The sequence below is a fragment of the Gasterosteus aculeatus genome, chromosome 12 (assembly GCF_964276395.1).
Source record: "Gasterosteus aculeatus chromosome 12, fGasAcu3.hap1.1, whole genome shotgun sequence".
NCBI lineage: Eukaryota > Metazoa > Chordata > Actinopteri > Perciformes > Gasterosteidae > Gasterosteus > Gasterosteus aculeatus.
Window position 1 is genome coordinate 4,791,745 of NC_135700.1, and position 21,944 is coordinate 4,813,688.

At 40.7% G+C, this 21,944-nt stretch overlaps 38 non-coding genes across 38 annotated transcripts; all 38 read left to right on the forward strand.

Moving 5' to 3' along the window:
* The first annotated feature begins 202 nt into the window (after positions 1 to 202).
* trnay-gua (transfer RNA tyrosine (anticodon GUA)) lies at positions 203 to 303 on the forward strand. The gene is made up of 2 exons: positions 203 to 239; positions 268 to 303. It is a non-coding gene; the product is annotated as a tRNA-Tyr (tRNA).
* Positions 304 to 1,056: 753 nt separating this feature from the next.
* On the forward strand, positions 1,057 to 1,157 carry trnay-gua (transfer RNA tyrosine (anticodon GUA)). The gene is made up of 2 exons: positions 1,057 to 1,093; positions 1,122 to 1,157. It is a non-coding gene; the product is annotated as a tRNA-Tyr (tRNA).
* A 357-nt stretch (positions 1,158 to 1,514) lies between these two features.
* trnay-gua (transfer RNA tyrosine (anticodon GUA)) lies at positions 1,515 to 1,615 on the forward strand. Its single transcript has 2 exons — positions 1,515 to 1,551; positions 1,580 to 1,615. It is a non-coding gene; the product is annotated as a tRNA-Tyr (tRNA).
* A 1,545-nt stretch (positions 1,616 to 3,160) lies between these two features.
* Positions 3,161 to 3,261, forward strand: trnay-gua (transfer RNA tyrosine (anticodon GUA)). The gene is made up of 2 exons: positions 3,161 to 3,197; positions 3,226 to 3,261. It is a non-coding gene; the product is annotated as a tRNA-Tyr (tRNA).
* A 295-nt stretch (positions 3,262 to 3,556) lies between these two features.
* On the forward strand, positions 3,557 to 3,657 carry trnay-gua (transfer RNA tyrosine (anticodon GUA)). Its single transcript has 2 exons — positions 3,557 to 3,593; positions 3,622 to 3,657. It is a non-coding gene; the product is annotated as a tRNA-Tyr (tRNA).
* Positions 3,658 to 4,534: 877 nt separating this feature from the next.
* trnay-gua (transfer RNA tyrosine (anticodon GUA)) lies at positions 4,535 to 4,635 on the forward strand. Its single transcript has 2 exons — positions 4,535 to 4,571; positions 4,600 to 4,635. It is a non-coding gene; the product is annotated as a tRNA-Tyr (tRNA).
* A 357-nt stretch (positions 4,636 to 4,992) lies between these two features.
* trnay-gua (transfer RNA tyrosine (anticodon GUA)) lies at positions 4,993 to 5,093 on the forward strand. Its single transcript has 2 exons — positions 4,993 to 5,029; positions 5,058 to 5,093. It is a non-coding gene; the product is annotated as a tRNA-Tyr (tRNA).
* Positions 5,094 to 5,784: 691 nt separating this feature from the next.
* Positions 5,785 to 5,885, forward strand: trnay-gua (transfer RNA tyrosine (anticodon GUA)). The gene is made up of 2 exons: positions 5,785 to 5,821; positions 5,850 to 5,885. It is a non-coding gene; the product is annotated as a tRNA-Tyr (tRNA).
* A 295-nt stretch (positions 5,886 to 6,180) lies between these two features.
* trnay-gua (transfer RNA tyrosine (anticodon GUA)) lies at positions 6,181 to 6,281 on the forward strand. Its single transcript has 2 exons — positions 6,181 to 6,217; positions 6,246 to 6,281. It is a non-coding gene; the product is annotated as a tRNA-Tyr (tRNA).
* An 877-nt stretch (positions 6,282 to 7,158) lies between these two features.
* trnay-gua (transfer RNA tyrosine (anticodon GUA)) lies at positions 7,159 to 7,259 on the forward strand. The gene is made up of 2 exons: positions 7,159 to 7,195; positions 7,224 to 7,259. It is a non-coding gene; the product is annotated as a tRNA-Tyr (tRNA).
* A 356-nt stretch (positions 7,260 to 7,615) lies between these two features.
* On the forward strand, positions 7,616 to 7,716 carry trnay-gua (transfer RNA tyrosine (anticodon GUA)). The gene is made up of 2 exons: positions 7,616 to 7,652; positions 7,681 to 7,716. It is a non-coding gene; the product is annotated as a tRNA-Tyr (tRNA).
* A 419-nt stretch (positions 7,717 to 8,135) lies between these two features.
* Positions 8,136 to 8,236, forward strand: trnay-gua (transfer RNA tyrosine (anticodon GUA)). The gene is made up of 2 exons: positions 8,136 to 8,172; positions 8,201 to 8,236. It is a non-coding gene; the product is annotated as a tRNA-Tyr (tRNA).
* Positions 8,237 to 8,531: 295 nt separating this feature from the next.
* Positions 8,532 to 8,632, forward strand: trnay-gua (transfer RNA tyrosine (anticodon GUA)). Its single transcript has 2 exons — positions 8,532 to 8,568; positions 8,597 to 8,632. It is a non-coding gene; the product is annotated as a tRNA-Tyr (tRNA).
* Positions 8,633 to 9,323: 691 nt separating this feature from the next.
* trnay-gua (transfer RNA tyrosine (anticodon GUA)) lies at positions 9,324 to 9,424 on the forward strand. Its single transcript has 2 exons — positions 9,324 to 9,360; positions 9,389 to 9,424. It is a non-coding gene; the product is annotated as a tRNA-Tyr (tRNA).
* Positions 9,425 to 10,635: 1,211 nt separating this feature from the next.
* trnay-gua (transfer RNA tyrosine (anticodon GUA)) lies at positions 10,636 to 10,736 on the forward strand. The gene is made up of 2 exons: positions 10,636 to 10,672; positions 10,701 to 10,736. It is a non-coding gene; the product is annotated as a tRNA-Tyr (tRNA).
* A 939-nt stretch (positions 10,737 to 11,675) lies between these two features.
* Positions 11,676 to 11,776, forward strand: trnay-gua (transfer RNA tyrosine (anticodon GUA)). The gene is made up of 2 exons: positions 11,676 to 11,712; positions 11,741 to 11,776. It is a non-coding gene; the product is annotated as a tRNA-Tyr (tRNA).
* Positions 11,777 to 12,195: 419 nt separating this feature from the next.
* trnay-gua (transfer RNA tyrosine (anticodon GUA)) lies at positions 12,196 to 12,296 on the forward strand. Its single transcript has 2 exons — positions 12,196 to 12,232; positions 12,261 to 12,296. It is a non-coding gene; the product is annotated as a tRNA-Tyr (tRNA).
* A 295-nt stretch (positions 12,297 to 12,591) lies between these two features.
* On the forward strand, positions 12,592 to 12,692 carry trnay-gua (transfer RNA tyrosine (anticodon GUA)). The gene is made up of 2 exons: positions 12,592 to 12,628; positions 12,657 to 12,692. It is a non-coding gene; the product is annotated as a tRNA-Tyr (tRNA).
* A 295-nt stretch (positions 12,693 to 12,987) lies between these two features.
* trnay-gua (transfer RNA tyrosine (anticodon GUA)) lies at positions 12,988 to 13,088 on the forward strand. Its single transcript has 2 exons — positions 12,988 to 13,024; positions 13,053 to 13,088. It is a non-coding gene; the product is annotated as a tRNA-Tyr (tRNA).
* A 357-nt stretch (positions 13,089 to 13,445) lies between these two features.
* trnay-gua (transfer RNA tyrosine (anticodon GUA)) lies at positions 13,446 to 13,546 on the forward strand. The gene is made up of 2 exons: positions 13,446 to 13,482; positions 13,511 to 13,546. It is a non-coding gene; the product is annotated as a tRNA-Tyr (tRNA).
* Positions 13,547 to 13,903: 357 nt separating this feature from the next.
* On the forward strand, positions 13,904 to 14,004 carry trnay-gua (transfer RNA tyrosine (anticodon GUA)). Its single transcript has 2 exons — positions 13,904 to 13,940; positions 13,969 to 14,004. It is a non-coding gene; the product is annotated as a tRNA-Tyr (tRNA).
* Positions 14,005 to 14,299: 295 nt separating this feature from the next.
* trnay-gua (transfer RNA tyrosine (anticodon GUA)) lies at positions 14,300 to 14,400 on the forward strand. The gene is made up of 2 exons: positions 14,300 to 14,336; positions 14,365 to 14,400. It is a non-coding gene; the product is annotated as a tRNA-Tyr (tRNA).
* Positions 14,401 to 14,695: 295 nt separating this feature from the next.
* trnay-gua (transfer RNA tyrosine (anticodon GUA)) lies at positions 14,696 to 14,796 on the forward strand. The gene is made up of 2 exons: positions 14,696 to 14,732; positions 14,761 to 14,796. It is a non-coding gene; the product is annotated as a tRNA-Tyr (tRNA).
* Positions 14,797 to 15,153: 357 nt separating this feature from the next.
* Positions 15,154 to 15,254, forward strand: trnay-gua (transfer RNA tyrosine (anticodon GUA)). Its single transcript has 2 exons — positions 15,154 to 15,190; positions 15,219 to 15,254. It is a non-coding gene; the product is annotated as a tRNA-Tyr (tRNA).
* A 295-nt stretch (positions 15,255 to 15,549) lies between these two features.
* Positions 15,550 to 15,650, forward strand: trnay-gua (transfer RNA tyrosine (anticodon GUA)). Its single transcript has 2 exons — positions 15,550 to 15,586; positions 15,615 to 15,650. It is a non-coding gene; the product is annotated as a tRNA-Tyr (tRNA).
* Positions 15,651 to 16,007: 357 nt separating this feature from the next.
* trnay-gua (transfer RNA tyrosine (anticodon GUA)) lies at positions 16,008 to 16,108 on the forward strand. Its single transcript has 2 exons — positions 16,008 to 16,044; positions 16,073 to 16,108. It is a non-coding gene; the product is annotated as a tRNA-Tyr (tRNA).
* A 295-nt stretch (positions 16,109 to 16,403) lies between these two features.
* trnay-gua (transfer RNA tyrosine (anticodon GUA)) lies at positions 16,404 to 16,504 on the forward strand. Its single transcript has 2 exons — positions 16,404 to 16,440; positions 16,469 to 16,504. It is a non-coding gene; the product is annotated as a tRNA-Tyr (tRNA).
* A 357-nt stretch (positions 16,505 to 16,861) lies between these two features.
* On the forward strand, positions 16,862 to 16,962 carry trnay-gua (transfer RNA tyrosine (anticodon GUA)). Its single transcript has 2 exons — positions 16,862 to 16,898; positions 16,927 to 16,962. It is a non-coding gene; the product is annotated as a tRNA-Tyr (tRNA).
* Positions 16,963 to 17,257: 295 nt separating this feature from the next.
* trnay-gua (transfer RNA tyrosine (anticodon GUA)) lies at positions 17,258 to 17,358 on the forward strand. The gene is made up of 2 exons: positions 17,258 to 17,294; positions 17,323 to 17,358. It is a non-coding gene; the product is annotated as a tRNA-Tyr (tRNA).
* Positions 17,359 to 17,715: 357 nt separating this feature from the next.
* Positions 17,716 to 17,816, forward strand: trnay-gua (transfer RNA tyrosine (anticodon GUA)). The gene is made up of 2 exons: positions 17,716 to 17,752; positions 17,781 to 17,816. It is a non-coding gene; the product is annotated as a tRNA-Tyr (tRNA).
* Positions 17,817 to 18,111: 295 nt separating this feature from the next.
* Positions 18,112 to 18,212, forward strand: trnay-gua (transfer RNA tyrosine (anticodon GUA)). The gene is made up of 2 exons: positions 18,112 to 18,148; positions 18,177 to 18,212. It is a non-coding gene; the product is annotated as a tRNA-Tyr (tRNA).
* Positions 18,213 to 18,569: 357 nt separating this feature from the next.
* trnay-gua (transfer RNA tyrosine (anticodon GUA)) lies at positions 18,570 to 18,670 on the forward strand. The gene is made up of 2 exons: positions 18,570 to 18,606; positions 18,635 to 18,670. It is a non-coding gene; the product is annotated as a tRNA-Tyr (tRNA).
* A 753-nt stretch (positions 18,671 to 19,423) lies between these two features.
* trnay-gua (transfer RNA tyrosine (anticodon GUA)) lies at positions 19,424 to 19,524 on the forward strand. Its single transcript has 2 exons — positions 19,424 to 19,460; positions 19,489 to 19,524. It is a non-coding gene; the product is annotated as a tRNA-Tyr (tRNA).
* Positions 19,525 to 19,819: 295 nt separating this feature from the next.
* On the forward strand, positions 19,820 to 19,920 carry trnay-gua (transfer RNA tyrosine (anticodon GUA)). The gene is made up of 2 exons: positions 19,820 to 19,856; positions 19,885 to 19,920. It is a non-coding gene; the product is annotated as a tRNA-Tyr (tRNA).
* Positions 19,921 to 20,215: 295 nt separating this feature from the next.
* Positions 20,216 to 20,316, forward strand: trnay-gua (transfer RNA tyrosine (anticodon GUA)). Its single transcript has 2 exons — positions 20,216 to 20,252; positions 20,281 to 20,316. It is a non-coding gene; the product is annotated as a tRNA-Tyr (tRNA).
* A 357-nt stretch (positions 20,317 to 20,673) lies between these two features.
* On the forward strand, positions 20,674 to 20,774 carry trnay-gua (transfer RNA tyrosine (anticodon GUA)). The gene is made up of 2 exons: positions 20,674 to 20,710; positions 20,739 to 20,774. It is a non-coding gene; the product is annotated as a tRNA-Tyr (tRNA).
* A 357-nt stretch (positions 20,775 to 21,131) lies between these two features.
* On the forward strand, positions 21,132 to 21,232 carry trnay-gua (transfer RNA tyrosine (anticodon GUA)). Its single transcript has 2 exons — positions 21,132 to 21,168; positions 21,197 to 21,232. It is a non-coding gene; the product is annotated as a tRNA-Tyr (tRNA).
* Positions 21,233 to 21,589: 357 nt separating this feature from the next.
* On the forward strand, positions 21,590 to 21,690 carry trnay-gua (transfer RNA tyrosine (anticodon GUA)). Its single transcript has 2 exons — positions 21,590 to 21,626; positions 21,655 to 21,690. It is a non-coding gene; the product is annotated as a tRNA-Tyr (tRNA).
* Positions 21,691 to 21,944: the final 254 nt, after the last annotated feature.

Here is a 21,944-nt window from a genome sequence, read left to right on the forward strand (position 1 = left end):
TTCTTTGTAAAACAAGCTCAACCCTTGCTTCTCATCAATATTCCTCATAACAAATCCATCCATCCTTTGTAAAACAAGCTCAACCCTTGCTTCTCATCAATATTCCTCATTAAGAATCCATTCATTCTTTTTCAAAAAAGCTTTGGTTTATTGGCAGCTCCGTCCTCAATATACACGCTAAAATGCAGGTTTCTTTCTTTACCCTTCGATAGCTCAGTTGGTAGAGCGGAGGACTGTAGGCTGATGTTCAATGTGCAATTAGCAGGTATCCTTAGGTCGCTGGTTCAACTCCGGCTCGAAGGACATTTTTATAATGTTGTCCGGTTTGGGTCAACAGGTATTTCCTGATCGCAAACCCTTGCATCTTGTCAATATTCCTCATGACAAATCCATCCATTCTTTGTAAAACAAGCTCAACCCTTGCTTCTCATCAATATTCCTCATAACAAATCCATCCATCCTTTGTAAAACAAGCTCAACCCTTGCTTCTCATCAATATTCCTCATAACAAATCCATCCATCCTTTGTAAAACAAGCTCAACCCTTGCTTCTCATCAATATTCCTCATTAAGAATCCATTCATTCTTTGTCAAAAAAGCTTTGGTTTATCGGCAGCTCCGTCCTCAATATACACGCTAAAATGCAGGTCTCTTTCTTTACCCTTCGATAGCTCAGTTGGTAGAGCGGAGGACTGTAGGCTGATGTTCAATGTGCAATTAGCAGGTATCCTTAGGTTGCTGGTTCAACTCCGGCTCGAAGGACATTTTTATAATGTTGTCCGGTTTGGGTCAACAGGTATTTCCTGATCGCAAACCCTTGCTTCTTGTCAATATTCCTCATGACAAATCCATCCATTCTTTGTAAAACAAGCTCAACCCTTGCTTCTCATCAATATTCCTCATAACAAATCCATCAATCCTTTGTAAAACAAGCTCAACCCTTGCTTCTCATCAATATTCCTCATTAAGAATCCATTCATTCTTTGTCAAAAAAGCTTTGGTTTATCGGCAGCCCCGTCCTCAATATACACGCTAAAATGCAGGTCTCTTTCTTTACCCTTCGATAGCTCAGTTGGTAGAGCGGAGGACTGTAGGCTGATGTTCAATCTGTAATTAGCAGGTATCCTTAGGTCGCTGGTTCAACTCCGGCTCGAAGGACATTTTTATAATGTTGTCCGGTTTGGGTCAACAGGTATTTCCTGATCGCAAACCCTTGCATCTTGTCAATATTCCTCATGAAAAATCCATCCATTCTTTGTAAAACAAGCTCAACCCTTGCTTCTCATCAATTTTCCTCATAACAAATCCATCCATCCTTTGTAAAACAAGCTCAACCCTTGCTTCTCATCAATAATCCTCATAACAAAACCATCCATCCTTTGTAAAACAAGCTCAACCCTTGCTTCTCATCAATATTCCTCATTAAGAATCCATTCATTCTTTGTCAAAAAAGCTTTGGTTTATCGGCAGCTCCGTCCTCAATATACACGCTAAAATGCAGGTCTCTTTCTTTACCCTTCGATAGCTCAGTTGGTAGAGCGGAGGACTGTAGGCTGATGTTCAATGTGCAATTAGCAGGTATCCTTAGGTCGCTGGTTCAACTCCGGCTCGAAGGACATTTTTATAATGTTGTCCGGTTTGGGTCAACAGGTATTTCCTGATCGCAAACCCTTGCTTCTTGTCAATATTCCTCATGACAAATCCATCCATTCTTTGTAAAACAAGCTCAACCCTTGCTTCTCATCAATATTCCTCATAACAAATCCATCCATCCTTTGTAAAACAAGCTCAACCCTTGCTTCTCATCAATATTCCTCATTAAGAATCCATTTATTCTTTGTCAAAAAAGCTTTGGTTTATCGGCAGCTCCGTCCTCAATATACACGCTAAAATGCAGGTCTCTTTCTTTACCCTTCGATAGCTCTGTTGGTAGAGCGGAGGACTGTAGGCTGATGTTCAATGTGCAATTAGCAGGTATCCTTAGGTCGCTGGTTCAACTCCGGCTCGAAGGACATTTTTATAATGTTGTCCGGTTTGGGTCAACAGGTATTTCCTGATCGCAAACCCTTGCATCTTGTCAATATTCCTCATGACAAATCCATCCATTCTTTGTAAAACAAGCTCAACCCTTGCTTCTCATCAATATTCCTCATAACAAATCCATCCATCCTTTGTAAAACAAGCTCAACCCTTGCTTCTCATCAATATTCCTCATAACAAATCCATCCATCCTTTGTAAAACAAGCTCAACCCTTGCTTCTCATCAATATTCCTCATTAAGAATCCATTCATTCTTTTTCAAAAAAGCTTTGGTTTATCGGCAGCTCCGTCCTCAATATACACGCTAAAATGCAGGTTTCTTTCTTTACCCTTCGATAGCTCAGTTGGTAGAGCGGAGGACTGTAGGCTGATGTTCAATGTGCAATTAGCAGGTATCCTTAGGTCGCTGGTTCAACTCCGGCTCAAAGGACATTTTTATAATGTTGTCCGGTTTGGGTCAACAGGTATTTCCTGATCGCAAACCCTTGCTTCTTGTCAATATTCCTCATGACAAATCCATCCATTCTTTGTAAAACAAGCTCAACCCTTGCTTCTCATCAATATTCCTCATAATAAATCCATCCATCCTTTGTAAAACAAGCTCAACCCTTGCTTCTCATCAATATTCCTCATTAAGAATTCATTCATTCTTTGTCAAAAAAGCTTTGGTTTATCGGCAGCTCCGTCCTCAATATACACGCTAAAATGCAGGTCTCTTTCTTTACCCTTCGATAGCTCGGTTGGTAGAGCGGAGGACTGTAGGCTGATGTTCAATGTGCAATTAGCACGTATCCTTAGGTCGCTGGTTCAACTCCGGCTCGAAGGACATTTTTATAATGTTGTCCGGTTTGGGTCAACAGGTATTTCCTGATCGCAAACCCTTGCTTCTTGTCAATATTCCTCATGACAAATCCATCCATTCTTTGTAAAACAAGCTCAACCCTTGCTTCTCATCAATATTCCTCATAACAAATCCATCCATCCTTTGTAAAACAAGCTCAACCCTTGCTTCTCATCAATATTCCTCATTAAGAATCCATTCATTCTTTGTCAAAAAAGCTTTGGTTTATCGGCAGCTCCGTCCTCAATATACACGCTAAAATGCAGGTCTCTTTCTTTACCCTTCGATAGCTCAGTTGGTAGAGCGGAGGACTGTAGGCTGATGTTCAATGTGCAATTAGCAGGTATCCTTAGGTCGCTGGTTCAACTCCGGCTCGAAGGACATTTTTATAATGTTGTCCGGTTTGGGTCAACAGGTATTTCCTGATCGCAAACCCTTGCTTCTTGTCAATATTCCTCATGACAAATCCATCCATTCTTTGTAAAACAAGCTCAACCCTTGCTTCTCATCAATATTCCTCATAACAAATCCATCCATCCTTTGTAAAACAAGCTCAACCCTTGCTTCTCATCAATATTCCTCATTAAGAATCCATTCATTCTTTGTCAAAAAAGCTTTGGTTTATCGGCAGCTCCGTCCTCAATATACACGCTAAAATGCAGGTCTCTTTCTTTACCCTTCGATAGCTCAGTTGGTAGAGCGGAGGACTGTAGGCTGATGTTCAATGTGCAATTAGCAGGTATCCTTAGGTCGCTGGTTCAACTCCGGCTCGAAGGAAATTTTTATAATGTTGTCCGGTTTGGGTCAACAGGTATTTCCTGATCGCAAACCCTTGCATCTTGTCAATATTCCTCATGACAAATCCATCCATTCTTTGTAAAACAAGCTCAACCCTTGCTTCTCATCAATATTCCTCATAACAAATCCATCCATCCTTTGTAAAACAAGCTCAACCCTTGCTTCTCATCAATATTCCTCATAACAAATCCATCCATCCTTTGTAAAACAAGCTCAACCCTTGCTTCTCATCAATATTCCTCATAACAAATCCATCCATCCTTTGTAAAACAAGCTCAACCCTTGCTTCTCATCAATATTCCTTATTAAGAATCCATTCATTCTTTGTCAAAAAAGCTTTGGTTTATCGGCAGCTCCGTCCTCAATATACACGCTAAAATGCAGGTCTCTTTCTTTACCCTTCGATAGCTCAGTTGGTAGAGCGGAGGACTGTAGGCTGATGTTCAATCTGTAGTTAGCAGGTATCCTTAAGTCGCTGGTTCAACTCCGGCTCGAAGGACATTTTTATAATGTTGTCCGGTTTGGGTCAACAGGTATTTCCTGATCGCAAACCCTTGCATCTTGTCAATATTCCTCATGACAAATCCATCCATTCTTTGTAAAACAAGCTCAACCCTTGCTTCTCATCAATATTCCTCATAACAAATCCATCCATCCTTTGTAAAACAAGCTCAACCCTTGCTTCTCATCAATATTCCTCATAACAAATCCATCCATCCTTTGTAAAACAAGCTCAACCCTTGCTTCTCATCAATATTCCTCATTAAGAATCCATTCATTCTTTTTCAAAAAAGCTTTGGTTTATCGGCAGCTCCGTCCTCAATATACACGCTAAAATGCAGGTTTCTTTCTTTACCCTTCGATAGCTCAGTTGGTAGAGCGGAGGACTGTAGGCTGATGTTCAATGTGCAATTAGCAGGTATCCTTAGGTCGCTGGTTCAACTCCGGCTCGAAGGACATTTTTATAATGTTGTCCGGTTTGGGTCAACAGGTATTTCCTGATCGCAAACCCTTGCATCTTGTCAATATTCCTCATGACAAATCCATCCATTCTTTGTAAAACAAGCTCAACCCTTGCTTCTCATCAATATTCCTCATAACAAATCCATCCATCCTTTGTAAAACAAGCTCAACCCTTGCTTCTCATCAATATTCCTCATAACAAATCCATCCATTCTTTGTAAAACAAGCTCAACCCTTGCTTCTCATCAATATTCCTCATTAAGAATCCATTCATTCTTTGTCAAAAAAGCTTTGGTTTATCGGCAGCTCCGTCCTCAATATACACGCTAAAATGCAGGTCTCTTTCTTTACCCTTCGATAGCTCAGTTGGTAGAGCGGAGGACTGTAGGCTGATGTTCAATCTGTAGTTAGCAGGTATCCTTAGGTCGCTGGTTCAACTCCGGCTCGAAGGACATTTTTATAATGTTGTCCGGTTTGGGTCAACAGGTATTTCCTGATCGCAAACCCTTGCATCTTGTCAATATTCCTCATGAAAAATCCATCCATTCTTTGTAAAACAAGCTCAACCCTTGCTTCTCATCAATTTTCCTCATAATAAATCCATCCATCCTTTGTAAAACAAGCTCAACCCTTGCTTCTCATCAATATTCCTCATTAAGAATTCATTCATTCTTTGTCAAAAAAGCTTTGGTTTATCGGCAGCTCCGTCCTCAATATACACGCTAAAATGCAGGTCTCTTTCTTTACCCTTCGATAGCTCGGTTGGTAGAGCGGAGGACTGTAGGCTGATGTTCAATGTGCAATTAGCACGTATCCTTAGGTCGCTGGTTCAACTCCGGCTCGAAGGACATTTTTATAATGTTGTCCGGTTTGGGTCAACAGGTATTTCCTGATCGCAAACCCTTGCTTCTTGTCAATATTCCTCATGACAAATCCATCCATTCTTTGTAAAACAAGCTCAACCCTTGCTTCTCATCAATATTCCTCATAACAAATCCATCCATCCTTTGTAAAACAAGCTCAACCCTTGCTTCTCATCAATATTCCTCATTAAGAATCCATTCATTCTTTGTCAAAAAAGCTTTGGTTTATCGGCAGCTCCGTCCTCAATATACACGCTAAAATGCAGGTCTCTTTCTTTACCCTTCGATAGCTCAGTTGGTAGAGCGGAGGACTGTAGGCTGATGTTCAATGTGCAATTAGCAGGTATCCTTAGGTCGCTGGTTCAACTCCGGCTCGAAGGACATTTTTATAATGTTGTCCGGTTTGGGTCAACAGGTATTTCCTGATCGCAAACCCTTGCTTCTTGTCAATATTCCTCATGACAAATCCATCCATTCTTTGTAAAACAAGCTCAACCCTTGCTTCTCATCAATATTCCTCATAACAAATCCATCCATCCTTTGTAAAACAAGCTCAACCCTTGCTTCTCATCAATATTCCTCATTAAGAATCCATTCATTCTTTGTCAAAAAAGCTTTGGTTTATCGGCAGCTCCGTCCTCAATATACACGCTAAAATGCAGGTCTCTTTCTTTACCCTTCGATAGCTCAGTTGGTAGAGCGGAGGACTGTAGGCTGATGTTCAATGTGCAATTAGCAGGTATCCTTAGGTCGCTGGTTCAACTCCGGCTCGAAGGAAATTTTTATAATGTTGTCCGGTTTGGGTCAACAGGTATTTCCTGATCGCAAACCCTTGCATCTTGTCAATATTCCTCATGACAAATCCATCCATTCTTTGTAAAACAAGCTCAACCCTTGCTTCTCATCAATATTCCTCATAACAAATCCATCCATCCTTTGTAAAACAAGCTCAACCCTTGCTTCTCATCAATATTCCTCATAACAAATCCATCCATCCTTTGTAAAACAAGCTCAACCCTTGCTTCTCATCAATATTCCTCATAAAAAATCCATCCATCCTTTGTAAAACAAGCTCAACCCTTGCTTCTCATCAATATTCCTCATTAAGAATCCATTCATTCTTTGTCAAAAAAGCTTTGGTTTATCGGCAGCTCCGTCCTCAATATACACGCTAAAATGCAGGTCTCTTTCTTTACCCTTCGATAGCTCAGTTGGTAGAGCGGAGGACTGTAGGCTGATGTTCAATCTGTAGTTAGCAGGTATCCTTAAGTCGCTGGTTCAACTCCGGCTCGAAGGACATTTTTATAATGTTGTCCGGTTTGGGTCAACAGGTATTTCCTGATCGCAAACCCTTGCATCTTGTCAATATTCCTCATGACAAATCCATCCATTCTTTGTAAAACAAGCTCAACCCTTGCTTCTCATCAATATTCCTCATAACAAATCCATCCATCCTTTGTAAAACAAGCTCAACCCTTGCTTCTCATCAATATTCCTCATAACAAATCCATCCATCCTTTGTAAAACAAGCTCAACCCTTGCTTCTCATCAATATTCCTCATTAAGAATCCATTCATTCTTTTTCAAAAAAGCTTTGGTTTATCGGCAGCTCCGTCCTCAATATACACGCTAAAATGCAGGTTTCTTTCTTTACCCTTCGATAGCTCAGTTGGTAGAGCGGAGGACTGTAGGCTGATGTTCAATGTGCAATTAGCAGGTATCCTTAGGTCGCTGGTTCAACTCCGGCTCGAAGGACATTTTTATAATGTTGTCCGGTTTGGGTCAACAGGTATTTCCTGATCGCAAACCCTTGCATCTTGTCAATATTCCTCATGACAAATCCATCCATTCTTTGTAAAACAAGCTCAACCCTTGCTTCTCATCAATATTCCTCATAACAAATCCATCCATCCTTTGTAAAACAAGCTCAACCCTTGCTTCTCATCAATATTCCTCATAACAAATCCATCCATCCTTTGTAAACAAGCTCAACCCTTGCTTCTCATCAATATTCCTCATTAAGAATCCATTCATTCTTTGTCAAAAAAGCTTTGGTTTATCGGCAGCTCCGTCCTCAATATACACGCTAAAATGCAGGTTTCTTTCTTTACCCTTCGATAGCTCAGTTGGTAGAGCGGAGGACTGTAGGCTGATGTTCAATGTGCAATTAGCAGGTATCCTTAGGTCGCTGGTTCAACTCCGGCTCGAAGGACATTTTTATAATGTTGTCCGGTTTGGGTCAACAGGTATTTCCTGATCGCAAACCCTTGCATCTTGTCAATATTCCTCATGACAAATCCATCCATTCTTTGTAAAACAAGCTCAACCCTTGCTTCTCATCAATATTCCTCATAACAAATCCATCCATTCTTTGTAAAACAAGCTCAACCCTTGCTTCTCATCAATATTCCTCATAACAAATCCATCCATCCTTTGTAAAACAAGCTCAACCCTTGCTTCTCATCAATATTCCTCATAACAAATCCATCCATCCTTTGTAAAACAAGCTCAACCCTTGCTTCTCATCAATATTCCTCATTAAGAATCCATTCATTCTTTGTCAAAAAAGCTTTGTTTTATCGGCAGCTCCGTCCTCAATATACACGCTAAAATGCAGGTCTCTTTCTTTACCCTTCGATAGCTCAGTTGGTAGAGCGGAGGACTGTAGGCTGATGTTCAATGTGCAATTAGCAGGTATCCTTAGGTCGCTGGTTCAACTCCGGCTCGAAGGACATTTTTATAATGTTGTCCGGTTTGGGTCAACAGGTATTTCCTGATCGCAAACCCTTGCTTCTTGTCAATATTCCTCATGACAAATCCATCCATTCTTTGTAAAACAAGCTCAACCCTTGCTTCTCATCAATATTCCTCATAACAAATCCATCCATCCTTTGTAAAACAAGCTCAACCCTTGCTTCTCATCAATATTCCTCATTAAGAATCCATTCATTCTTTGTCAAAAAAGCTTTGGTTTATCGGCAGCTCCGTCCTCAATATACACGCTAAAATGCAGGTCTCTTTCTTTACCCTTCGATAGCTCAGTTGGTAGAGCGGAGGACTGTAGGCTGATGTTCAATCTGTAGTTAGCAGGTATCCTTAGGTCGCTGGTTCAACTCCGGCTCGAAGGACATTTTTATAATGTTGTCCGGTTTGGGTCAACAGGTATTTCCTGATCGCAAACCCTTGCATCTTGTCAATATTCCTCATGAAAAATCCATCCATTCTTTGTAAAACAAGCTCAACCCTTGCTTCTCATCAATTTTCCTCATAATAAATCCATCCATCCTTTGTAAAACAAGCTCAACCCTTGCTTCTCATCAATATTCCTCATTAAGAATTCATTCATTCTTTGTCAAAAAAGCTTTGGTTTATCGGCAGCTCCGTCCTCAATATACACGCTAAAATGCAGGTCTCTTTCTTTACCCTTCGATAGCTCGGTTGGTAGAGCGGAGGACTGTAGGCTGATGTTCAATGTGCAATTAGCACGTATCCTTAGGTCGCTGGTTCAACTCCGGCTCGAAGGACATTTTTATAATGTTGTCCGGTTTGGGTCAACAGGTATTTCCTGATCGCAAACCCTTGCTTCTTGTCAATATTCCTCATGACAAATCCATCCATTCTTTGTAAAACAAGCTCAACCCTTGCTTCTCATCAATATTCCTCATAACAAATCCATCCATCCTTTGTAAAACAAGCTCAACCCTTGCTTCTCATCAATATTCCTCATTAAGAATCCATTCATTCTTTGTCAAAAAAGCTTTGGTTTATCGGCAGCTCCGTCCTCAATATACACGCTAAAATGCAGGTCTCTTTCTTTACCCTTCGATAGCTCAGTTGGTAGAGCGGAGGACTGTAGGCTGATGTTCAATGTGCAATTAGCAGGTATCCTTAGGTCGCTGGTTCAACTCCGGCTCGAAGGACATTTTTATAATGTTGTCCGGTTTGGGTCAACAGGTATTTCCTGATCGCAAACCCTTGCTTCTTGTCAATATTCCTCATGACAAATCCATCCATTCTTTGTAAAACAAGCTCAACCCTTGCTTCTCATCAATATTCCTCATAACAAATCCATCCATCCTTTGTAAAACAAGCTCAACCCTTGCTTCTCATCAATATTCCTCATTAAGAATCCATTCATTCTTTGTCAAAAAAGCTTTGGTTTATCGGCAGCTCCGTCCTCAATATACACGCTAAAATGCAGGTCTCTTTCTTTACCCTTCGATAGCTCAGTTGGTAGAGCGGAGGACTGTAGGCTGATGTTCAATGTGCAATTAGCAGGTATCCTTAGGTCGCTGGTTCAACTCCGGCTCGAAAGACATTTTTATAATGTTGTCCGGTTTGGGTCAACAGGTATTTCCTGATCGCAAACCCTTGCATCTTGTCAATATTCCTCATGACAAATCCATCCATTCTTTGTAAAACAAGCTCAACCCTTGCTTCTCATCAATATTCCTCATAACAAATCCATCCATCCTTTGTAAAACAAGCTCAACCCTTGCTTCTCATCAATATTCCTCATAACAAATCCATCCATCCTTTGTAAAACAAGCTCAACCCTTGCTTCTCATCAATATTCCTCATAACAAATCCATTCATCCTTTGTAAAACAAGCTCAACCCTTGCTTCTCATCAATATTCCTCATTAAGAATCCATTCATTCTTTGTCAAAAAAGCTTTGGTTTATCGGCAGCTCCGTCCTTATTATACACGCTAAAATGCAGGTCTCTTTCTTTACCCTTCGATAGATCAGTTGGTAGAGCGGAGGACTGTAGGCTGATGTTCAAGCTGTAGTTAGCAGGTATCCTTAGGTCGCTGGTTCAACTCCGGCTCGAAGGACATTTTTATAATGTTGTCCGGTTTGGGTCAACAGGTATTTCCTGATCGCAAACCCTTGCTTCTTGTCAATATTCCTCATGACAAATCCATCCATTCTTTGTAAAACAAGCTCAACCCTTGCTTCTCATCAATATTCCTCATAACAAATCCATCCATCCTTTGTAAAACAAGCTCAACCCTTGCTTCTCATCAATATTCCTCATTAAGAATCCATTCATTCTTTGTCAAAAAAGCTTTGGTTTATCGGCAGCTCCGTCCTCAATATACACGCTAAAATGCAGGTCTCTTTCTTTACCCTTCGATAGCTCAGTTGGTAGAGCGGAGGACTGTAGGCTGATGTTCAATGTGCAATTAGCAGGTATCCTTAGGTCGCTGGTTCAACTCCGGCTCGAAGGACATTTTTATAATGTTGTCCGGTTTGGGTCAACAGGTATTTCCTGATCGCAAACCCTTGCATCTTGTCAATATTCCTCATGACAAATCCATCCATTCTTTGTAAAACAAGCTCAACCCTTGCTTCTCATCAATATTCCTCATAACAAATCCATCCATCCTTTGTAAAACAAGCTCAACCCTTGCTTCTCATCAATATTCCTCATAACAAATCCATCCATCCTTTGTAAAACAAGCTCAACCCTTGCTTCTCATCAATATTCCTCATAACAAATCCATTCATCCTTTGTAAAACAAGCTCAACCCTTGCTTCTCATCAATATTCCTCATTAAGAATCCATTCATTCTTTGTCAAAAAAGCTTTGGTTTATCGGCAGCTCCGTCCTTATTATACACGCTAAAATGCAGGTCTCTTTCTTTACCCTTCGATAGATCAGTTGGTAGAGCGGAGGACTGTAGGCTGATGTTCAAGCTGTAGTTAGCAGGTATCCTTAGGTCGCTGGTTCAACTCCGGCTTGAAGGACATTTTTATAATGTTGTCCGGTTTGGGTCAACAGGTATTTCCTGATCGCAAACCCTTGCATCTTGTCAATATTCATCATGACAAATCCATCCATTCTTTGTAAAACAAGCTCAACCCTTGCTTCTCATCAATATTCCTCATAACAAATCCATCCATCCTTTGTAAAACAAGCTCAACCCTTGCTTCTCATCAATATTCCTCATAACAAATCCATCCATCCTTTGTAAAACAAGCTCAACCCTTGCTTCTCATCAATATTCCTCATAACAAATCCATCCATCCTTTGTAAAACAAGCTCAACCCTTGCTTCTCATCAATATTCCTCATTAAGAATCCATTCATTCTTTGTCAAAAAAGCTTTGGTTTATCGGCAGCTCCGTCCTCAATATACACGCTAAAATGCAGGTCTCTTTCTTTACCCTTCGATAGCTCAGTTGGTAGAGCGGAGGACTGTAGGCTGATGTTCAATGTGCAATTAGCAGGTATCCTTAGGTCGCTGGTTCAACTCCGGCTCGAAGGACATTTTTATAATGTTGTCCGGTTTGGGTCAACAGGTATTTCCTGATCGCAAACCCTTGCATCTTGTCAATATTCCTCATGACAAATCCATCCATTCTTTGTAAAACAAGCTCAACCCTTGCTTCTCATCAATATTCCTCATAACAAATCCATCCATCCTTTGTAAAACAAGCTCAACCCTTGCTTCTCATCAATATTCCTCATAACAAATCCATCCATCCTTTGTAAAACAAGCTCAACCCTTGCTTCTCATCAATATTCCTCATAACAAATCCATCCATCCTTTGTAAAACAAGCTCAACCCTTGCTTCTCATCAATATTCCTCATTAAGAATCCATTCATTCTTTGTCAAAAAAGCTTTGGTTTATCGGCAGCTCCGTCCTCAATATACACGCTAAAATGCAGGTCTCTTTCTTTACCCTTCGATAGCTCAGTTGGTAGAGCGGAGGACTGTAGGCTGATGTTCAATCTGTAGTTAGCAGGTATCCTTAGGTCGCTGGTTCAACTCCGGCTCGAAGGACATTTTTATAATGTTGTCCGGTTTGGGTCAACAGGTATTTCCTGATCGCAAACCCTTGCTTCTTGTCAATATTCCTCATGACAAATCCATCCATTCTTTGTAAAACAAGCTCAACCCTTGCTTCTCATCAATATTCCTCATAACAAATTCATCCATCCTTTGTAAAACAAGCTCAACCCTTGCTTCTCATCAATATTCCTCATTAAGAACCCATTCATTCTTTGTCAAAAAAGCTTTGGTTTATCGGCAGCTCCGTCCTCAATATACACGCTAAAATGCAGGTCTCTTTCTTTACCCTTCGATAGCTCAGTTGGTAGAGCGGAGGACTGTAGGCTGATGTTCAATGTGCAATTAGCAGGTATCCTTAGGTCGCTGGTTCAACTCCGGCTCGAAGGACATTTTTATAATGTTGTCCGGTTTGGGTCAACAGGTATTTCCTGATCGCAAACCCTTGCTTCTTGTCAATATTCCTCATGACAAATCCATCCATTCTTTGTAAAACAAGCTCAACTCTTGCTTCTCATCAATATTCCTCATAACAAATCCATCCATCCTTTGTAAAACAAGCTCAACCCTTGCTTCTCATCAATATTCCTCATTAAGAATCCATTCATTCTTTGTCAAAAAAGCTTTGGTTTATCGGCAGCTCCGTCCTCAATATACACGCTAAAATGCAGGTTTCTTTCTTTACCCTTCGATAGCTCAGTTGGTAGAGCGGAGGACTGTAGGCTGATGTTCAATGTGCAATTAGCAGGTATCCTTAGGTCGCTGGTTCAACTCCGGCTCGAAGGACATTTTTATAATGTTGTCCGGTTTGGGTCAACAGGTATTTCCTGATCGCAAACCCTTGCATCTTGTCAATATTCCTCATGACAAATCCATCCATTCTTTGTAAAACAAGCTCAACCCTTGCTTCTCATCAATATTCCTCATAACAAATCCATCCATCCTTTGTAAAACAAGCTCAACCCTTGCTTCTCATCAATATTCCTCATAACAAATCCATCCATCCTTTGTAAAACAAGCTCAACCCTTGCTTCTCATCAATATTCCTCATTAAGAATCCATTCATTCTTTGTCAAAAAAGCTTTGGTTTATCGGCAGCTCCGTCCTCAATATACACGCTAAAATGCAGGTTTCTTTCTTTACCCTTCGATAGCTCAGTTGGTAGAGCGGAGGACTGTAGGCTGATGTTCAATGTGCAATTAGCAGGTATCCTTAGGTCGCTGGTTCAACTCCGGCTCGAAGGACATTTTTATAATGTTGTCCGGTTTGGGTCAACAGGTATTTCCTGATCGCAAACCCTTGCTTCTTGTCAATATTCCTCATGACAAATCCATCCATTCTTTGTAAAACAAGCTCAACCCTTGCTTCTCATCAATATTCCTCATAACAAATCCATCCATCCTTTGTAAAACAAGCTCAACCCTTGCTTCTCATCAATATTCCTCATAACAAATCCATCCATCCTTTGTAAAACAAGCTCAACCCTTGCTTCTCATCAATATTCCTCATTAAGAATCCATTCATTCTTTGTCAAAAAAGCTTTGGTTTATCGGCAGCTCCATCCTCAATATACACGCTAAAATGCAGGTCTCTTTCTTTACCCTTCGATAGCTCAGTTGGTAGAGCGGAGGACTGTAGGCTGATGTTCAATGTGCAATTAGCAGGTATCCTTAGGTCGCTGGTTCAACTCCGGCTCGAAGGACATTTTTATAATGTTGTCCGGTTTGGGTCAACAGGTATTTCCTGATCGCAAACCCTTGCTTCTTGTCAATATTCCTCATGACAAATCCATCCATTCTTTGTAAAACAAGCTCAACCCTTGCTTCTCATCAATATTCCTCATAACAAATCCATCCATCCTTTGTAAAACAAGCTCAACCCTTGCTTCTCATCAATATTCCTCATTAAGAATCCATTCATTCTTTGTCAAAAAAGCTTTGGTTTATCGGCAGCTCCGTCCTCAATATACACGCTAAAATGCAGGTCTCTTTCTTTACCCTTCGATAGCTCAGTTGGTAGAGCGGAGGACTGTAGGCTGATGTTCAATGTGCAATTAGCAGGTATCCTTAGGTCGCTGGTTCAACTCCGGCTCGAAGGACATTTTTATAATGTTGTCCTGTTTGGGTCAACAGGTATTTCCTGATCGCAAACCCTTGCTTCTTGTCAATATTCCTCATGACAAATCCATCCATTCTTTGTAAAACAAGCTCAACCCTTGCTTCTCATCAATATTCCTCATAACAAATCCATCCATCCTTTGTAAAACAAGCTCAACCCTTGCTTCTCATCAATATTCCTCATTAAGAATCCATTCATTCTTTGTCAAAAAAGCTTTGGTTTATCGGCAGCCCCGTCCTCAATATACACGCTAAAATGCAGGTCTCTTTCTTTACCCTTCGATAGCTCAGTTGGTAGAGCGGAGGACTGTAGGCTGATGTTCAATCTGTAATTAGCAGGTATCCTTAGGTCGCTGGTTCAACTCCGGCTCGAAGGACATTTTTATAATGTTGTCCGGTTTGGGTCAACAGTTATTTCCTGATCGTAAACCCTTGCATCTTGTCAATATTCCTCATGAAAAATCCATCCATTCTTTGTAAAACAAGCTCAACCCTTGCTTCTCATCAATTTTCCTCATAACAAATCCATCCATCCTTTGTAAAACAAGCTCAACCCTTGCTTCTCATCAATAATCCTCATAACAAAACCATCCATCCTTTGTAAAACAAGCTCAACCCTTGCTTCTCATCAATATTCCTCATTAAGAATCCATTCATTCTTTGTCAAAAAAGCTTTGGTTTATCGGCAGCTCCGTCCTCAATATACACGCTAAAATGCAGGTCTCTTTCTTTACCCTTCGATAGCTCAGTTGGTAGAGCGGAGGACTGTAGGCTGATGTTCAATGTGCAATTAGCAGGTATCCTTAGGTCGCTGGTTCAACTCCGGCTCGAAGGACATTTTTATAATGTTGTCCGGTTTGGGTCAACAGGTATTTCCTGATCGCAAACCCTTGCTTCTTGTCAATATTCCTCATGACAAATCCATCCATTCTTTGTAAAACAAGCTCAACCCTTGCTTCTCATCAATATTCCTCATAACAAATCCATCCATCCTTTGTAAAACAAGCTCAACCCTTGCTTCTCATCAATATTCCTTATTAAGAATCCATTCATTCTTTGTCAAAAAAGCTTTGGTTTATCGGCAGCTCCGTCCTCAATATACACGCTAAAATGCAGGTCTCTTTCTTTACCCTTCGATAGCTCAGTTGGTAGAGCGGAGGACTGTAGGCTGATGTTCAATCTGTAGTTAGCAGGTATCCTTAGGTCGCTGGTTCAACTCCGGCTCGAAGGACATTTTTATAATGTTGTCCGGTTTGGGTCAACAGGTATTTCCTGATCGCAAACCCTTGCATCTTGTCAATATTCCTCATGACAAATCCATCCATTCTTTGTAAAACAAGCTCAACCCTTGCTTCTCATCAATATTCCTCATAACAAATCCATCCATCCTTTGTAAAACAAGCTCAACCCTTGCTTCTCATCAATATTCCTCATAACAAATCCATCCCTCCTTTGTAAAACAAGCTCAACCCTTGCTTCTCATCAATATTCCTCATTAAGAATCCATTCATTCTTTTTCAAAAAAGCTTTGGTTTATCGGCAGCTCCGTCCTCAATATACACGCTAAAATGCAGGTTTCTTTCTTTACCCTTCGATAGCTCAGTTGGTAGAGCGGAGGACTGTAGGCTGATGTTCAATGTGCAATTAGCAGGTATCCTTAGGTCGCTGGTTCAACTCCGGCTCGAAGGACATTTTTATAATGTTGTCCTGTTTGGGTCAACAGGTATTTCCTGATCGCAAACCCTTGCTTCTTGTCAATATTCCTCATGACAAATCCATCCATTCTTTGTAAAACAAGCTCAACCCTTGCTTCTCATCAATATTCCTCATAACAAATCCATCCATCCTTTGTAAAACAAGCTCAACCCTTGCTTCTCATCAATATTCCTCATTAAGAATCCATTCATTCTTTGTCAAAAAAGCTTTGGTTTATCGGCAGCCCCGTCCTCAATATACACGCTAAAATGCAGGTCTCTTTCTTTACCCTTCGATAGCTCAGTTGGTAGAGCGGAGGACTGTAGGCTGATGTTCAATCTGTAATTAGCAGGTATCCTTAGGTCGCTGGTTCAACTCCGGCTCGAAGGACATTTTTATAATGTTGTCCGGTTTGGGTCAACAGTTATTTCCTGATCGTAAACCCTTGCATCTTGTCAATATTCCTCATGAAAAATCCATCCATTCTTTGTAAAACAAGCTCAACCCTTGCTTCTCATCAATTTTCCTCATAACAAATCCATCCATCCTTTGTAAAACAAGCTCAACCCTTGCTTCTCATCAATAATCCTCATAACAAAACCATCCATCCTTTGTAAAACAAGCTCAACCCTTGCTTCTCATCAATATTCCTCATTAAGAATCCATTCATTCTTTGTCAAAAAAGCTTTGGTTTATCGGCAGCTCCGTCCTCAATATACACGCTAAAATGCAGGTCTCTTTCTTTACCCTTCGATAGCTCAGTTGGTAGAGCGGAGGACTGTAGGCTGATGTTCAATGTGCAATTAGCAGGTATCCTTAGGTCGCTGGTTCAACTCCGGCTCGAAGGACATTTTTATAATGTTGTCCGGTTTGGGTCAACAGGTATTTCCTGATCGCAAACCCTTGCTTCTTGTCAATATTCCTCATGACAAATCCATCCATTCTTTGTAAAACAAGCTCAACCCTTGCTTCTCATCAATATTCCTCATAACAAATCCATCCATCCTTTGTAAAACAAGCTCAACCCTTGCTTCTCATCAATATTCCTTATTAAGAATCCATTCATTCTTTGTCAAAAAAGCTTTGGTTTATCGGCAGCTCCGTCCTCAATATACACGCTAAAATGCAGGTCTCTTTCTTTACCCTTCGATAGCTCAGTTGGTAGAGCGGAGGACTGTAGGCTGATGTTCAATCTGTAGTTAGCAGGTATCCTTAGGTCGCTGGTTCAACTCCGGCTCGAAGGACATTTTTATAATGTTGTCCGGTTTGGGTCAACAGGTATTTCCTGATCGCAAACCCTTGCATCTTGTCAATATTCCTCATGACAAATCCATCCATTCTTTGTAAAACAAGCTCAACCCTTGCTTCTCATCAATATTCCTCATAACAAATCCATCCATCCTTTGTAAAACAAGCTCAACCCTTGCTTCTCATCAATATTCCTCATAACAAATCCATCCATCCTTTGTAAAACAAGCTCAACCCTTGCTTCTCATCAATATTCCTCATTAAGAATCCATTCATTCTTTGTCAAAAAAGCTTTGGTTTATCGGCAGCTCCGTCCTCACTATACACGCTAAAATGCAGGTCTCTTTCTTTACCCTTCGATAGCTCAGTTGGTAGAGCGGAGGACTGTAGGCTGATGTTCAAAGTGCAATTAGCAGGTATCCTTAGGTCGCTGGTTCAACTCCGGCTCGAAGGACATTTTTATAATGTTGTCCTGTTTGGGTCAACAGGTATTTCCTGATCGCAAACCCTTGCTTCTTGTCAATATTCCTCATGACAAATCCATCCATTCTTTGTAAAACAAGCTCAACCCTTGCTTCTCATCAATATTCCTCATAACAAATCCATCCATCCTTTGTAAAACAAGCTCAACCCTTGCTTCTCATCAATATTCCTCATTAAGAATCCATTCATTCTTTGTCAAAAAAGCTTTGGTTTATCGGCAGCCCCGTCCTCAATATACACGCTAAAATGCAGGTCTCTTTCTTTACCCTTCGATAGCTCAGTTGGTAGAGCGGAGGACTGTAGGCTGATGTTCAATCTGTAATTAGCAGGTATCCTTAGGTCGCTGGTTCAACTCCGGCTCGAAGGACATTTTTATAATGTTGTCCGGTTTGGGTCAACAGTTATTTCCTGATCGCAAACCCTTGCATCTTGTCAATATTCCTCATGAAAAATCCATCCATTCTTTGTAAAACAAGCTCAACCCTTGCTTCTCATCAATTTTCCTCATAACAAATCCATCCATCCTTTGTAAAACAAGCTCAACCCTTGCTTCTCATCAATAATCCTCATAACAAAACCATCCATCCTTTGTAAAACAAGCTCAACCCTTGCTTCTCATCAATATTCCTCATTAAGAATCCATTCATTCTTTGTCAAAAAAGCTTTGGTTTATCGGCAGCTCCGTCCTCAATATACACGCTAAAATGCAGGTCTCTTTCTTTACCCTTCGATAGCTCAGTTGGTAGAGCGGAGGACTGTAGGCTGATGTTCAATGTGCAATTAGCAGGTATCCTTAGGTCGCTGGTTCAACTCCGGCTCGAAGGACATTTTTATAATGTTGTCCGGTTTGGGTCAACAGGTATTTCCTGATCGCAAACCCTTGCATCTTGTCAATATTCCTCATGACAAATCCATCCATTCTTTGTAAAACAAGCTCAACCCTTGCTTCTCATCAATATTCCTCATAACAAATCCATCCATTCTTTGTAAAACAAGCTCAACCCTTGCTTCTCATCAATATTCCTCATAACAAATCCATCCATCCTTTGTAAAACAAGCTCAACCCTTGCTTCTCATCAATATTCCTCATAACAAATCCATCCATCCTTTGTAAAACAAGCTCAACCCTTGCTTCTCATCAATATTCCTCATTAAGAATCCATTCATTCTTTGTCAAAAAAGCTTTGGTTTATCGGCAGCTCCGTCCTTAATATACACGCTAAAATGCAGGTCTCTTTCTTTACCCTTCGATAGCTCAGTTGGTAGAGCGGAGGACTGTAGGCTGATGTTCAATCTGCAATTAGCAGGTATCCTTAGGTCACTGGTTCAACTCCGGCTCGAAGGACATTTTTATAATGTTGTCCGGTTTGGGTCAACAGGTATTTCCTGATCGCAAACCCTTGCTTCTTGTCAATATTCCTCATGACAAATCCATTCATTCTTTGTAAAACAAGCTCAACCCTTGCTTCTCATCAATATTCCTCATTAAGAATCCATTCATTCTTTGTCAAAAAAGCTTTGGTTTATTGGCAGCCCCGTCCTCAATATACACGCTAAAATGCAGGTCTCTTTCTTTACCCTTCGATAGCTCAGTTGGTAGAGCGGAGGACTGTAGGCTGATGTTCAATGTGCAATTAGCAGGTATCCTTAGGTCGCTGGTTCAACTCCGGCTCGAAGGACATTTTTATAATGTTGTCCGGTTTGGGTCAACAGGTATTTACGGATCGCAAACCCTTGCTTCTTGTCAATATTCCTCATGACAAATCCATCCATTCTTTGTAAAACAAGCTCAACCCTTGCTTCTCATCAATATTCCTCATAACAAATCCATCCATCCTTTGTAAAACAAGCTCAACCCTTGCTTCTCATCAATATTCCTCATTAAGAATCCATTCATTCTTTGTCAAAAAAGCTTTGGTTTATCGGCAGCTCCGTCCTCAATATACACGCTAAAATGCAGGTCTCTTTCTTTACCCTTCGATAGCTCAGTTGGTAGAGCGGAGGACTGTAGGCTGATGTTCAATGTGCAATTAGCAGGTATCCTTAGGTCGCTGGTTCAACTCCGGCTCGAAGGACATTTTTATAATGTTGTCCTGTTTGGGTCAACAGGTATTTCCTGATCGCAAACCCTTGCTTCTTGTCAATATTCCTCATGACAAATCCATCCATTCTTTGTAAAACAAGCTCAACCCTTGCTTCTCATCAATATTCCTCATAACAAATCCATCCATCCTTTGTAAAACAAGCTCAACCCTTGCTTCTCATCAATATTCCTCATTAAGAATCCATTCATTCTTTGTCAAAAAAGCTTTGGTTTATCGGCAGCCCCGTCCTCAATATACACGCTAAAATGCAGGTCTCTTTCTTTACCCTTCGATAGCTCAGTTGGTAGAGCGGAGGACTGTAGGCTGATGTTCAATCTGTAATTAGCAGGTATCCTTAGGTCGCTGGTTCAACTCCGGCTCGAAGGACATTTTTATAATGTTGTCCGGTTTGGGTCAACAGGTATTTCCTGATCGCAAACCCTTGCATCTTGTCAATATTCCTCATGAAAAATCCATCCATTCTTTGTAAAACAAGCTCAACCCTTGCTTCTCATCAATTTTCCTCATAACAAATCCATCCATCCTTTGTAAAACAAGCTCAACCCTTGCTTCTCATCAATAATCCTCATAACAAAACCATCCATCCTTTGTAAAACAAGCTCAACCCTTGCTTCTCATCAATATTCCTCATTAAGAATCCATTCATTCTTTGTCAAAAAAGCTTTGGTTTATCGGCAGCTCCGTCCTCAATATACACGCTATAATGCAGGTCTCTTTCTTTACCCTTCGATAGCTCAGTTGGTAGAGCGGAGGACTGTAGGCTGATGTTCAATGTGCAATTAGCAGGTATCCTTAGGTCGCTGGTTCAACTCCGGCTCGAAGGACATTTTTATAATGTTGTCCGGTTTGGGTCAACAGGTATTTCCTGATCGCAAACCCTTGCTTCTTGTCAATATTCCTCATGACAAATCCATCCATTCTTTGTAAAACAAGCTCAACCCTTGCTTCTCATCAATATTCCTCATAACAAATCCATCCATCCTTTGTAAAACAAGCTCAAACCTTGCTTCTCATCAATATTCCTCATAACAAATCCATCCATCCTTTGTAAAACAAGCTCAACCCTTGCTTCTCATCAATATTCCTCATTAAGAATCCATTCATTCTTTTTCAAAAAAGCTTTGGTTTATCGGCAGCTCCGTCCTCAATATACACGCTAAAATGCAGGTTTCTTTCTTTACCCTTCGATAGCTCAGTTGGTAGAGCGGAGGACTGTAGGCTGATGTTCAATGTGCAATTAGCAGGTATCCTTAGGTCGCTGGTTCAACTCCGGCTCGAAGGACATTTTTATAATGTTGTCCGGTTTGGGTCAACAGGTATTTCCTGATCGCAAACCCTTGCATCTTGTCAATATTCCTCATGACAAATCCATCCATTCTTTGTAAAACAAGCTCAACCCTTGCTTCTCATCAATATTCCTCATAACAAATCCATCCATCCTTTGTAAAACAAGCTCAACCCTTGCTTCTCATCAATATTCCTCATAACAAATCCATCCATCCTTTGTAAAACAAGCTCAACCCTTGCTTCTCATCAATATTCCTCATTAAGAATCCATTCATTCTTTGTCAAAAAAGCTTTGGTTTATCGGCAGCTCCGTCCTCAATATACACGCTAAAATGCAGGTTTCTTTCTTTACCCTTCGATAGCTCAGTTGGTAGAGCGGAGGACTGTAGGCTGATGTTCAATGTGCAATTAGCAGGTATCCTTAGGTCGCTGGTTCAACTCCGGCTCGAAGGACATTTTTATAATGTTGTCCGGTTTGGGTCAACAGGTATTTCCTGATCGCAAACCCTTGCTTCTTGTCAATATTCCTCATGACAAATCCATCCATTCTTTGTAAAACAAGCTCAACCCTTGCTTCTCATCAATATTCCTCATAATAAATCCATCCATCCTTTGTAAAACAAGCTCAACCCTTGCTTCTCATCAATATTCCTCATAACAAATCCATCCATCCTTTGTAAAACAAGCTCAACCCTTGCTTCTCATCA